Below are 13,650 nucleotides of genomic sequence, written 5' to 3' on the forward strand. Positions count from 1 at the left end.
ATTTGGATATTTGCTGAGTTCTCAGGATCAAGGTCTGTGTACTTACAGTAAGCCTGATAGATTCAAAGAATTCAGAGGGGTCCTCAGTTGGCTTCTGCTGAACTGCCTGTACCATGTTCAAGCTCTTTTGTTTAGGAAGTCCCTTCTTCAGACCTCTGAGAATGTACCTTTTATAGTGTTCCAGCCACAGGCACATTTAGATTCCAATTTGTATCAGCTAGAGGAATTGCCTTGACTGGGGCCAAGGACCCATTACAGGCTTTTATCTATGGGTGCATGCCGCTTTGTCCCGTGCCTTATTTCAGACCAGCCTTCTTTTGTCACTGGTCAGGAGCATAGTCAACAGAGCCTGAATATCTGCCCAATTAGGATGATGGGTAGCAAAAAGTAGTTATTAAATTTGTCATTTTGGTTGGGTCATCCTGGTGTGGCACTGTGCATCAATATGCTAGACCAGAAAGTCCATCCGAACTGCAAGGTCACTGGTTCAAACTCACTTTTGAGTTTTTTTCCAGTCGCTCCTCGGAAACCATGATTGTCATGAGTCAGAACTGACCTGATGGCACCCAACAACATCTCAATAGGGAGTATTCGAATTTTTCCTATCTATCAATATCCTGCAGCTTGCCCTTCCATCCTATGGGCATCTGCAGAGGGGGTATTGCCCTGTGTCTATTCTGGATAGCACTCAACCAAAATGGATCCCTTGAAGGGTATGGTATAAAGAAATCACTTCCAAACTGCTTTCCTCAGTGGTTGAATATGGCAGGGCAGGTTCACTAGGTCAAGCTATACTTTTCCCTACTGGTAGCTGCTGGTGCACCAGCAGTCATAATAAGACAATTCTATAATTAAAAGCTACATTTCACAAAAAAGCTACTATCCTTCTCTATATATTCACATATAGGTCTGGTTAGAACTCTGTTTTCACCTAACACTCATCTGTATTCATTTTTCCTCTGCATGGCTTTAATATTGGCAGTATAAATGCATTATAGTACATACATGCTATATAACTTACATACTCTTGGAATTCCAGGTTGTTTTCAGTTTAAATATAAGAAGCTCTGGTAGTGTAGTGGTTATGAATCTGGCTGCTAACCTCAGGGTCAGCAGTTCAAAACCACCAGCTGTTCCACAGGAGAAAGATGAGGCTTTCTGCTCCCTCCCGTAAAGATTTACAGCCTCAGAAACCCTGTACAGCATTGTTATGAGTCAAAACTGATTCCATGGTACATAACCACAGCTACCAAACATAAATATAGGATAAAAACAAAGTAATTTTACAAACAAATAGACAATCTAACACAGTGGTTGAATAATTCAACCTGTAAGATGGTATAATAAATTAAGGATCCATTCAAAAGTACTAGATTGTACATTGGCAAAGCTGTATTACAGTAAAATACCATTTCCTTTAATGTCATGGGAAGGTACTCACACAAAAACCAGTCATTCAGAATTATGCCCTACAGGGCTTTTCTTTGGGATTGAGGCCTGTGCTCCCATTTTCAGATACAGAGGTTAAAACCTTAACTGAAACAGAAGGGACACTTTTACTCCTTTGTCTTCTTAATGGCCTTTTGTTTTCTTTCTGTATGATGTTCTTGATGTCATCCCACAACTCTTCAGGTTTTCGTTCATTAGTATCTAATCTAATACATCAAATCTGTTCTTGAGATGATCTCTAAATTCAGGTGGGATATGTTCAAGGTCATATTTTGGCTCTTGTGGACTTGTATTAATTTTCTTCAACTTTAGCTTGAACTTTCATATGATCAACTGATGGTTTGATCAACAGTCTGTTCCTGGCCTGATTTGGGCTGATGATGTGTATCCATATTTGTGCCTGTTCCAAAGAGAGGTGACCCAAGACAATGTGGAAATAAACAATATCATTAATATCACATGCAAGTAAAACTTTGCTGAAGATAATTTAAAACTGATTTCAGTAGTTCATCAACAGGGAATTGTCATAAGCTCAAGCTGGATTCTGAAGAGGACATGGAACTAGGGATATCACTGCTTATGTTAGATGGATCTTGGCTGAATGCAGAGAATACCGGAAAACATTTACTTTTGCTTTATTGACTATGCAAAGGCTTTTGATTATATGAGCCATGACAAGCTTTGAATAACATTAAGAAGAATGGGTATTCCAAAACACATAATTGTCTCATAAAGAACCTGTACATAGGCCAAGAAGCAGTTGTTTGAACAAAACAAGGGGATATTGAATGGTTTTAAATCAGGAAAGGTGTGAGTGATGGTTGTATTCTTTCACCATACTTATTCAATCTGTACACTGAGCAAATAAATTGAGAAACTAGATTATATGTAGTAGAACGTGGCTTTAGGATTGGAGGAAGACTTATTAACAATCTGAAATATGCAGATGATACATCCTTACTTCCTGGAAGCAAAGAGGATTTAAAATACTTACTAATGAAGATCAAGATTATAGCCTTCAGTATGGATTGCACCTCAATGTAAAGACAACCAAAATCCTCACCACTGAACCAATAAATAACATCATGATAAATGGAGAAAACATTGAAGTTGTCAAAGACTACATTTTGCTTGAATCCATAATGAACATTCATGGAAGTAGCGGTAAAGAAATCAAATGATGTACTACACTAGTGTAGGCAAATCCTCTTTGAAGTATTTAAAGCAAAGATATCAGTTTGAAATCTAAAGTGCATCTGACCCTAGCCATGGTATTTTCAATGAACTCATGTGCATGTGAAAGTTGGACAATGAATAAGAAAGACCAAAGAAGAATCAATGAATTTGAATAATGGTGTTGGGGAAGAATATTGAAAGTACCATGATCTTCCGGAAGAACAAACAGATCTGTTTTGAAAGAAGTACAGCCAGAATGCTCCTTAGAAGCAAGGATAGGGAGACTTCATCTCTCATACTTCGGATATATTATCAGGAGGGACCATTCCCTGGAGAAGGACGTTATGCTTGGTAAAGTGGAGGGTGAGAAAAAAGAGGAATGGGCTCAAATGTAACAACAGTTGTGAGGATGGTGCAGAACCAAGCAGTGTTTCATTCTGTTGTGCATAGGGTTGCTATGAGTTGGAACTAACTCTGTGGCACCTAACAATGACAACAATCAATCAAGCTAATGATCCCTGGTGGTGCAGTAAGTTAAGCATTGACTGCCAACTGAAAGGTAAGCAGCTTGAACTCACCAGCCACTCGGTGGAACAAAGATGAGGCAGTCTGCTTTCCTAAAAATTTACAGCTTTGGAAACCCTATGGAGGAGTTCTACTTTTTCCTATACTGTTGCCATGAGTTGGAATCAACTCAGTGGCAGTTGGTGAGGTGGTAGGTAACTAATCAATCTAATGAGAGTGGCAAAAAACACTAATTCAGGGACTATTCAAGGAGCTTGACAATTAAACCAGAGAAAAAGTGTGAAGAATCACAATATTAGATTGAATCTGTGGCTTTCTGATAAATGTATACAGTTGAAATATATGCCTAACCTTCAAGTGAAGCAGTGATAAAAGGGAGGAAATCTTGCAAATGGTGGTTCTTCACCAGTGTCTTCTGGGAAGACCTGAATTAGCTGTGAAATCACAGGGACGTTGCCAGTGCAAACTGGTGGAACTCTAAGGATTTTATCTGGAAAACTGGAACTCTGATGATGTAAAAGAGTTGTTCATCCTATTCCAGGGTTTCCCAAGTCCAGTGGTTGTGACTTGTGAAATCTAGAAGTGAAACTGGAAGCAGCTGCTAATATCTACTGTGTACCTGATTCTTCTACAACTATTACTTCACAATGCTTCCCATTCCATCTTCACAAAGCTTCTGGGAGGTGAATACTATAATCTCTATTTTAACAATGAGGAAATGTAGGTTCCAAGCTGTTAAGTGACTTTCTTGGGAGTAACACACCTATTCACTCATCATTTTCCAGAGAAGGATTCAGCTTATTTTACTACAGCACCCTGCCTCTTAGGCACAACTAGCATAGAGATGCCTCCACTAAGTTCTCTGAGAATGAAAGTGATATATGAACATGGACATTGTTGGTGAGTGTGGTGCAGTGAATGACTTAATAAATACTTTTAGGGTTGCTATGAGTTGGAACCGACTTCATGGCACACCACACCTCCACCACCACACTAAATATACTTGATGGCATTTAAGCAACAACTAAAACAAAAATATAGTCTAGTCCAGTTAATACAATTATTATTCAGATTTACCCACCAACAACTAGTCAGTGATAATGAAATTGAAAAAATTCTACCAACTTTAGTCTAAAATTGATCAAACTTGTGCCCTTTGGTAGTTTAAATATATTCCTGAGTGTTTTTGTGTAATGCTTCCCTCCACCCCTACCCCCCCAAAAAACACACCCCCAAAACCCAAAAATAAACAGGGAATGGAAGTAAATACTGTTGAATGATGATAAATGGAGGAGATTGTAACCATTGCAATGAAACTATGGTGTAAAGCCGATGTTCTCCCATGTAAACTACCACTCAGTTCACAATAAAAACTTAAAGAAAAATTGATCAAATATGCAATCAAGATGCATTGATAATTACTGGTGATTGTAATGCAAAGATTGGAAACAAAGAGAAGGATCAGTCTTTGGAAAATATGGCCTTGGTGGTAGAAATTATGCTGGAGATTGCATGATAGAATGACTTGTTCATTGCTAATTCCTTTTATTTAAACAACATAAAAGATGACTATACACACGGAGCTCACCAGATGGCATATACAGAAATCAAATTGACTACATATGTGGGTAAAGATAATGGAAAAGCTCAATATTACCAACCAAAGCAAGGCTAGGGGCCGAATGTGAAGCAGACCATCAATTACTCATATGCAAGTTCAGGCTGAAGCTGAAGAAAATTAAAACAAGTCCACAAGAGCCTAAATATGACCTTGAATATACCCCACCTGATATTAGAGACTATCTCAAGAAAATATTTAGACACTAATGACCAAAAGTCAGAAGAGTTGTGGGATGATACAAGGAAGAAAGCAAATAGTCATTAAAAAGACAGGAAAGAAAGAAGGGACCAAAACAAATGTCAGAAGCGTTTCTGAAAGTTGATCTCCAGTGTAGAGAAGCCAAAACAAGTGGAAGAAGTGAGGAGGTAAAAGAACTGAGCAGAAAATTTCAAAGGGCAGCTCAAGAACACAAAATCAACCATAATAATGAAAATATGTATATTTTCTAACCTGGAGTTAGAAAACTAACAGGGAAGAATACACTTAACATTTCTCAAGCTGAAAGACCTGAAGAAATAATTCAAGCCTCGACTTGTAATACTGAAGTAGTCTGTGGGTGTGGGATAAAGCACTGGACCACAAGATTGGTAGTTTACACTTACCAACCACTACTTGGAAACAACAACAACAACATGGGCAAAATATTGAGTGATGCCAAGAGCATCAAAAGAAAATAGAAGAAATACAGAGTTATTGTACCAAAAAGAATTAGTTGATGTTCAACCATTTCAAGAGGTAGTATATGATCAAGAACCAATGATACTGAAGGAAGAAGTCCAAGTTTCATTAAAGGCATTGGTGTAAAACAAGGAATGACAGAATACAAATTGAAATGTTTCAATCAAGTGATTTAGGCATTGAGCACCGCCATTACTTGTTTCACCAAGTGATGGAGGTGCTCATTGTCTACAACAAAAAATTTGGAATACAACTACCTGGCCAACAGAAGATATCCATAATTATGCACATTCTAAAGTATGGTGACCCAATGGAAGGTGGAAATCATTCAAAAATATCATTAATATCACATGCAAGTAAAATTTTTTGACAATATTAAAAAACTATTATAGTCTAATATCGACAGTGAGTTACCAGAAATGCAATCTAGATTCAGAAGAGCACATGGAACTAGGGCTATCATTGCTAATGTCAGATGGATCTTGACTGAAAACAGATAAGATCAGAAAGAGGTTTATTGTTATTAAGTGCCATCAAGTCTGTTCCAACTCATAGGATTTCCTAGGAGAAGTTGGTGAGTTTGAACCTCTGACTTTGTGATTAGCAGTCCAGTACTTATTCTACACCAGGACTCCTAGAAAGATGTTTACTTGTGCTTTTTTGACTTTGTGGTTCATTAAAAACTATGTTTAACATTGTGTTAAATGAGTTAATGAGTGTTCCAGAATACTTAATTGTGCTCATGACGAACCTGTACATAGACTCAGAGGCAACTATGAGAACAGAGCAAAGGAATACTGAATGGCTTAACATCAGTACAATTGTGTGCTGAGGTTATATCCTTTCACCATACTTATTCAGTCTATATGCAGAGCAAATAATCTGGATAAAATGAAGAATGCAGCATCAGAATTGACTATGCACTGTGCAGATGATACAGCCTTTCTTACTGGAAGCAAAGAGGGCTTAAAATACTTATGATGAAGATCAAAGATTGTACCTGAATGTATAAGAAGCAAAAATGCTCACAAGTGGACCAATAATTAGCATCATAATAAATGGAGAAAAGATTGAAGTTGTCAAAGACTTCATTTTGCTTGAACTCACAATCCATACTCATGGAAGCAACAGTCAAGAAAGCAAAGGACATAATGCAATAGGCAAATATGCTGTCTAAGACCTCTTTAAAGTATTCAGAGCACAGGTGCCTATTTGGGCACTAAGGTGTTCCTGACCCAGGTCATAGAGTGGCACTGTAGGATAAGCACTGGACTGTATGGTCAGTCTGAACCAGAAAGTGAGAAGTTCAAACTCACCAGTCGCTCCTTGGAAACCCTAAACAGGGTCACTATGAGTCGGAACCAACTCAACAGTACTTAACAACAACAAAGATACGCAGTTGGACAATGAATAAGGAGACTGCATTTGAATCATGGTGTTAATGAGGAATATTGAAAGTACCATGGATTTCCAAAAGAATAAACAAATTTGTCTTAGAAGATGTGCAGCCAGAATGCTCCTTAGAAGTGAGGATGGTGAGACTTCGTCTCTCATACTTTGGACATGTTTTCAGGAAAGACATTGTACTTGGTAAGGTTGAAGGTCAGTGAAGAAGAGGAAAACTCCCATCAAGATGGATTGTCACAGCAGCAGCAACGATGGGCTCACATGTAGCAACAACTGTGAGAATGGGCAGTGTTTCCGTTTACAGCATAGAATCACTATGAGTCAGAACCGACTCAGTGCCACCTAACAACAACAGCTATAGTTTTTATAACTACCACTTTGAGTGCGATAATGCAAATGAAGTGCTGGTGGCCCATGAACTGGATTGGATAGTTTGCCAATAATGTAAATAAGGTGCATGGCACCCATTTGAGGGATGGAACCATTTAAGTAAAGTGTTTGCCATCCCACTAGATTATGAATCGGGCTGCAAACCTCAGGGTCAGCAGTTCGAAACTACCAGCTGTTCCACATGAGAACGATGAGGCTTTCTGCTCCTGTAAAGATTTACAGCCTCAGAAACCCTGTACAGGGTCGCTATGAGTTAGAACTGACTCCACGGCACATAACAACAACAACAGGCTTATAGTGGACCATCTCAGAGGCAAAAGGGAGGATTTCACAACCATCAAGACTGAAGAACCAGGCACTGGAAGCTGCCTAGACCCAGGTGCCAGAGAGAGAGCTACAACACCAGAGAAATGGTAATAACCAATGTCAGAGAAATGGGGGTACTAGAGGCAACAGAGCCCTGAAACTGGTAGTTGATGGCATGGTGGGCTTCCCAATTGACAGAGCAAGAAAGCTGAGAACCTTTGGGATGAAATAATGTTGATGGAGTAACATGCCTCTGGGCCTTTAAAGCAACATTTGCAGACATGGAGTTAGAGTTGAGTGCCTTTGGGTCAAGGTTACTGGTAGATTTGGGGTGCCTCTGTGTACTTATCAACAGAGCTAAGAGCTTTGTAAGACTTGCCCAAACAGGGTAAAAGCAGACCCGAGAGGCCAAGGGCCAGAGAGAGGCCTGCTTGTGGTCATGGCTGAGAAGAGGCTGTCCTGATTGAAGAAGTGTATCCTGAGCGTTCCTGAACCTGTTACTTACCCCAGTAACCCCATAACTGTGAATGCTATCTGTGAACTCTTTGTTGCCATTGCAGTGAATTATCAAGCCCCAAAAAGAAACAGAGAGCACTAAGGAGCTCTGGTAGCATAGTAGTTGTGAATTGAGCTGCGAACCTCAAGGTCGGCAGTTTGAAACTACCAGTGGTTCCACGGGAGAAAGATAAGGCATTCTGAATGCTCCTGTAAAGATTTACAGCCTCAGAAACCCTGTGCAGGGTCACTGTGAGTCAGAACTGACTCTACGGTACTTAACAACAACAACAACATGGGAAGGACCCCAGAGAGATGGATTGGCAAAGTGGCAGTATCAATGGACTCAAGCATGTCAACAATTGTGAGGTTGGCCCAGAACTGGGCAATATTTCATTCTGTTGTACATAGGGTCTCTATAGTCAGTACTGACTTCATGGCACCAAAAAACAACAACAATGGGAGGGACAGCTGGTGTTAGAATTGGTAAAAAGATTGGAGGGTGGAGGCATGTCTGACCTCTGCCACATAGGAATTCATTTGGGGTTGATGCTGATGGTGATTCTCTCCTTTGTTATATTAAAGAAGATCAGATTCCTCCACAATGTCACTCTTACAGTGAGCTCATTTTTGCCTTAAAGTAAAGAAATGTAAGAATAATAAAAAGTGAGCTGGGGTGAATACAGTTGAGGTGGATCAACTATTCCTGGGGGCTGAACATATTCTCATGACTACACCAGAATAATGAAATATCCCAATTTGCTTGTAGGAAGCAAGAAAAAAACTAAAGATGTGTCTGAATTTGGTCCTTGGTTAGTGAAATTGCATTTGGCTGACAATGGCATAGATGGAAAAGGGAAAGAAGGAGAGAATGACCTGTTGGAATTTACTCAGATTTTAACTTGGTAAGTAGCACATCAGGAGATTTTATTTTGTCACCTCCCAAAATTAGGTGTTTCAATTAAATCATGGACACAATGACTTAAATGTTACCCTTTGTGAGGTACCCTGGTGAGGTTTTCTACCTCTGAAGTAGAAGCAGTGACCCATCTGGTCTAGGTAACTAGATTTAACCAGGGAAGACCTGGGATGATAAAAATAGTGGGGTATCCCTGTTTTCTCATCTCTTCAGTTTATCTTCTTGATAAAAAAGAGAAATGAAGTCATTTGTATAATAATTTAGTGTTAACTTCTTTATCCAATCACAATGGTTAACATTTTTTAGCATTTAGTAGGATTCCTGGTGTGGTGCTGTAAGATGAGCATTAGAAGGAGAACCACAAGGTCGGCAGTTCAAACCCACTAGCTGATCCTTGGAAACCCTATCCAGGGTCACTGAGTCAGAACCAGCATAATGGCACTTAACAACAATGTGTCAAGGAACCCCTGGATGGGGCAAAGAGGTAATGGCTTAGCTGCTAACCCAAAGATTGGCAGTAGTCCATCTCAGAAAAATCATCTGATGATTTAAACAAAAAAGAAGACGTGGGGAAACAGTTGTGTGTGAATATGTGCAAGCAATAGGGCTCGAGAAAGAAGGGCAGCCGACTTAAGGGTAAAAACTCTTGTGTTTGATTTCAAAGATATACCAATCTCCTTAGGCAGAAAGAAATAGATATTTCAGAAGGTTCTAGAAGACAAATGATTTTCTTTTTATGTTTATCTTGACAACCTCAGTCATCTCCCAGGTCAGCTCTACTGAATCTGCAACTACTGGAGGTAAACTTGCTGTATGGGAAGAGTTCCAGGCAGTCAAGGATAATAGAACACAGCCAAAGTCCTGATGTGGTGCTGTAGGATAATGTACTGGACTGCAAGGTCAGTTTGAACTGCAACATCAGCAGTTCAAACTCACCAGCAGCTCTTCGGAAACCCTATACAGGGTCACTGTGGGTTGGAACCAACTCAACAGCACTTATCAACAACAACAGAGATACTATTTTAGGAAAAAAAATTCCTTCTATAATATACTTTACATCCTTCTTCAGAGAAGATGGGAAGATTTCTAAACTGGATAATTTTGCTTCTATTTATATACAAAAGTTATGTTCTTGGTGGTCTTAGGTGCCATTGAATCAGCTCCAACTCATAGCACAACAGAAACACTGCCTGGTCTGCATCATTCTTGCAATTGTCATGTTGCAACCACTGTGTCAGTCCGTCTCATTGGAGGTCTTCTACTTTTTCATTGACCCATATAATGTCCTTTTCCAGGGACTAGTAACATGCCCAAAGTACAAGAGACCAAAGCATTCCATCCTTGTTTCTAATGAACATTCTGGTTGTACTTCCTTTAAAAGGTACTTTCAGTATTCTTTGTAACACTATAATTCAAATTGATCACTTCTTCTCTGGTCTTCTGTGTTTATTGTCCAGCATTTGCGTACCTATGAGACTATTGAAAATGCCATGGCTTGGGTCAGGTGCACTCCAAGTGACCTCTTTGCTCTTTAACACTTTAAAGAAGTCCTTTGCAGCAGATTTGCCTAATGCAATACGTTGTTTGATTTCCTGACTGCTGCTTCCATAAACACTAATTGTGGGTTTAAGTAAAATTAAATCCTTGACAACTTCAATCTTTTCTCCATTTATCATGATGTTGTTTATTGGCCCAGTTGTGAAAATTTGTGTTTTCTTTACATTGAGTTCTGGAATCCATACTGGAGGCTGTATTCTTTGATCTTCATCAGTAAGTGCTTCAAGTCCTTTTCATTTCCAGTAAGCAAGGTTGTGTCATCTGCATATCAGATTAATGAAACTTCCTCGAATCCTAATTTCAAGTTCTTCATATAAACCAGCTTCTTGAATTATTTGCTCAGCATACAGATTTGAATAAGTATGCTGAAAGGATACAACCCTGACACACACCTTTCCTGATTTTAAACCACAAAGTGTCCCCTGTTCTGTTGGAATGACTGCCTCTCAGTCTGTGTACAGGTTCCTCATGGGCACAGTGAAGTGTTCTGGAATTTACATTCTTTGAAATGTTATCTGTAGTTTGTATGGATCTAAGGTAAAGTTTTTTCTTTCTCTGTCAAGTTCTCTTGAGATCTCTAAAAAACTTTATCTTTTTAATATATTGTTGGATTTAATATATTGTTTATATATTATCCTTTTAGTATATTGCTAAATTTTTGTTAAAAATTTTATGTCTATGTTCATTAAGAATATTGATCTGTACTTTTCTTGCAGCATCTTTGTGTGATTTGAAGATCATAATAATACTGGCTTCACAAACCTGGAGAATGTAAAAAATTGTTCCCACTTCTATTTTATTGGAGAAATTTCATAAAATTGGCATGATTCCCTCTTTAAATGTTTGATAGAAATCACTAGTAATGACATCTTAACCTAGATATCAATTTTCCTTGTGGGAAAGCTACAAATTCAATTTATTTATAAATATAGAGCTATTCTGGTTGTCTATTTCATCTTGAGTGAACTATGGTAGTTTGTATCTTTCAAGGAATTTTGTCCATTTTGTCGAAGTCATCAAATTTATTGCCATAAAGTTAATAGCATTTCCTTATCTTTTAATAACATTTACAGATTCTATAGGATTGACAGTGATTTTTTTTCATCTCTGAAATTGATAATTATGCCTTCTCTTTTTTATGATCAGTCTAGCCAGAAGTTGATCAATTTTATTGTTTTTTTCTCTATTGTTTATCTGTTCCCAATTTCCTTGATTTCTGTTCTTTCCTGTATTTTCTTAATTTTGCTCACTTTTGTTTAATATACTCCTTTCTTTCTAGTTTCTTAGGGTGAAAGCATAAGTTGTTGATTTTTAACCCTTTCAACTTTTCTGAGTATTGTTGTTGTTGTTATGTGCCGTGGAGTCAGTTCCAACTCAGCGACCTTGTACAGGGTTTCTGAGGCTGTAAATCTTTACGGGAGCAGCAAGTCTCATCTTCTCCCACAGAACAGCTGGTAGTTTCGAACTGCTGACCTTGAGGTTTGCAGCCAGATTTGTAACCACTACACTACCAGAGCTCCTTTCCTGAGTATTAGAAGCTCTGAATTCATTACATCCTAAAATTTCTTTTATGTTATTTTGTGGATAATTTTTTAGGATAGAGTCTATGTGTTAAATAACTTTTAACTCTCCCCAGAGTTAGGCACAGACTAATGTACTCAATAAGTAAACCTTCAGTATAATAACATCATTGGTTCTGCATTTTACAAGATGCTTTTATATAAGCTGCTTCATTCAGTTTTCACCACAACCTGATAAAGTAGGCAGAGGAGTCTTTTTCAGACCCATTTTACAAATGAGGAAGGTCAGGCCCCAAGAAACAACATGGTCTGCCCACATGGTGACATTGTGAAAGTTGACCAGGAGACCAGGCCTTCACCCAGTCATCATGAAGCCAGGAAATCATGGTCAGCAGGCTATGTCAGGCCACGAAGGAATGTTCAGTAGTTCTCAAGGAAATTAGAAAAAATGAAAACATGGAAAATTAGAAAAAGGCAGCTCATTTTTTGTGACGCTAAAATAATTGGATTTGAAGCATTGATCTTTCATCTAGGATCCCAGAAAAGTCTAGGTTTGGGTCATTGATATGACTCTGCTCAATATCTGACCAAGAGGAAGAAGTGTTGTAGAGTATGAAATCTGAAGCCATTTTGCCAGCAAACGTCTCTAGGCAGGCAGAGCTTCATTCGACCCTGTGCTCAGGTTTAAGTGTTCAGATGTCAGTTTTTCTTGAGCACCTCATGTACCTTTGACAGTAGAACTGCCAGAGTTAGAAGGAGAACATATTTTAAAGTGGGTTGGGGCTACTCCCCACAGCTAGCCCTCACAGGAACTTTCCTGGGCACACCCCTTAATGGTTGCCTGGCTGTGATGGTACACCTTGAGAGCTTCAGAAACAGTTTGTGGGCTTTCCTATCTGCAACAGTCCCTCTCTCTGCTTCCGCAGACCCAGCATAACTATGTGATGCATTGCTGCCATCCGTCGTGGTTGTGGGAAACGATTCCTTTATTCTCTGTGCCCTATAAAAGTTCACCTCATGGAAGTATAACTTCGGAATTCAATTCATCATGGAATTTATGATTTTCCTTACCTGGGTGATCTATGTTATCTTGTCTTGTTTTCATTCCCATTTAAGACTTAACAGAGTGTCGGTAATACTTACAAACAAGCAAGCAAAAAGAGCTGATCTTTATTTAGAAAGAATGTTCTTCCTTATTTTATGAAAAAATAGTTGTTTTTCTTATAATGTTGTTGTGTAAAAGTTGTTACTTGACATGCAGGCCATCCCAGGTTATACATATCCAACTTATGGACAACTCTTACTTGCCTTTAATGTTATGTAAATTTGCCCCCACTTTGAAATGACTGAGCCAACTTTTACTCTCAACAAATTCTTCATAAAAATCACATTCACTTGTTACATGTGCCGCTTTTAAGTCATTAAAAAGTATTTGAGTCTTCTTGGACAAAAACCAAAAACCCACTTCTTTTGAGTCAATTCCAATTTATAGAAACCCTACAGCTTGTTTTCAAGGGTGTCAGTCTTTATGGGTGCAAACATCTTTCTCCCACAGAACAACTAGTGGGTTTTTCACCTGACCTTTAGAAACACACTACTTAACAAAC

This window comes from Chrysochloris asiatica, unplaced genomic scaffold (assembly GCF_000296735.1).
Source record: "Chrysochloris asiatica unplaced genomic scaffold, ChrAsi1.0 scaffold00136, whole genome shotgun sequence".
Lineage (NCBI taxonomy): Eukaryota > Metazoa > Chordata > Mammalia > Afrosoricida > Chrysochloridae > Chrysochloris > Chrysochloris asiatica.